The sequence below is a fragment of the Otolemur garnettii genome, unplaced genomic scaffold (assembly GCF_000181295.1).
Source record: "Otolemur garnettii isolate 467f Iridium unplaced genomic scaffold, OtoGar3 scaffold00099, whole genome shotgun sequence".
Classification (NCBI taxonomy): domain Eukaryota; kingdom Metazoa; phylum Chordata; class Mammalia; order Primates; family Galagidae; genus Otolemur; species Otolemur garnettii.
In genome coordinates, this window is record NW_003852494.1 from 1,857,500 (window position 1) to 1,859,434 (window position 1,935).

Sequence of the window (1,935 nt, forward strand, 5' to 3'; positions counted from 1 at the left end):
GTATATTTCTGGTCTGGTTACCCATTAAAGCTGGAGAGGCATAACCCTTGGGAAAAACATTCAACAAAGCTATTATTCAAGCTGAATACATCTCATGGCAAGATTGTTATTGATAAACCTTCAGTCAGTAAAAGAAACATGAGTCTTCCTACAACAAACATTAATATCACTATATGAAGAATTTAAGAAAACTGGATTCAGCAACCTTAATAACAAAATTTATTCCTTTTATTAACTGTTTTATATGTAAAGGTATTTCTGAGTAGATGTGGCAAAAGTTAATATATGCAAAGCAGTGAAAATAAGAGGATTACATATAAAACAATGGCTAAAAGTTCTTTTGTTCTCCAAATCTTTTGTTATCACCTTTAATGTACTATGCACTTAGCTAGACATTGGAAAAATGGTGGTGACAAATTCAGCTCAGGCTCTGACTGAAGTCATAGTCTAGTTTACACATGGAAATGTTATAAACAGGTACAAATGATGAGATATCACTTCATACCCACTAGGATGGCTAAAATAAAGAGGACAGATAGTAAGTGTTGAGAAGAATGTGGAGAAGCTAGAATGCTTATATATTGCTGGAAGGAATGTAAAATGGTATAACAGTGGGAAAATATGTCAGTTCTTCAAAAATGTAAAGACAGAGTTTAAGAAGTTAAGAGTTAAGTCTAGAATTGGTCCAGGTGCAACAGCTCATGCCTGTAACCTAGCACTCTGGGAGTGGATTGCTTGAGCTCAGGAGTTTGAGACCAGCCTGAGCAAGAGTGGGATCTGGTTTCTAAAACTACCGCAGCATTGTGGCTGGTGCCTGTAGGCCCAGCTAATTGGGAGCCTGAAGCAAGAGGATCACTTGAGCCCAAGAGGTTGAGGTTGCTGGTGGCTATGAACTGTGATAGCACAGCCAACTGAGGCCAATAAAGTAAGACTCTGTCTCAAAAAAAAAAGTACGCTTATGTAGTTTTTGCAGTAGAAAAACTGTAAGATAAGCATAATAGCTTAATAGTTTTAAAAATCACTATTCCACCTTCGAATAAAACTGACAGTGACCATCCACAGGATATTGGATTTATTCTCTCTTGTTTTTTTTTTGTTTGTTTGTTTTTTGAGACAGAGTCTAGCTATGTCACCCTTAGTAGACTGCTATGGAGTCACAGCTCACAGCAACCTCAAAGTCTTGGGCTTAAGTGATTCTCTTGCCTCAGCCTCCCAAGTAGCTGGGACTACAGGCGCCCACCACAACACCCAGCTATTTTTTGTTGCAATTGTCATCGTTGCAGTACTATCAAACAATTAAAAATACTTCTATCAAATCAGCTCTCCAGGATATCTCTTTCTTTGTTTTCTCTTTCTTTCTTTCTTTCTTTCTTTCTTTTTTTTTTTTTGAGACAAGGTGTGGGTACAGTGCAGTCATCATCATAATCCACTGCAACCTGGAACTCCTGAGCTCAAGGAGGTCCTCTTGTCTCAGCATCCCAAGTAGGCTAGGATTACAGGCATGAGCCACAGTGCCGGGCCTCTCAGAAATATTTCTATTCCTAGATGTGAAATAAAATCAGGAGAGTGGTGCTTTAGGAGCTGTCCAAGGGTTTTTGAAATCCAGGGATTACAATAGATCTAGACCCCTTGTCCCCTATTAAGTACCACAAACTGAGAAACTCAACTGTGGGTCACTCATTAAAGAAAAAACAAGAAACTCAGATTATGTTATTTACCAACTAAACTTTCTAATGGCATCCCTTTGTCTATTCCAATAACTACACACTACTCACCCAGGCATTTGAGGCCATTCAAAGATAATTTTCAGAATGACTTGAAACGCGGGTTTTTCTTTTATTTTTTTACAATAAGAAAATAACTTTATTGTTTATTTTTTTGTGTGTAAAACCTAAGGTTTTGGTTTTTTTTTTTTTTTTTTTTTGAGGCAGAGCC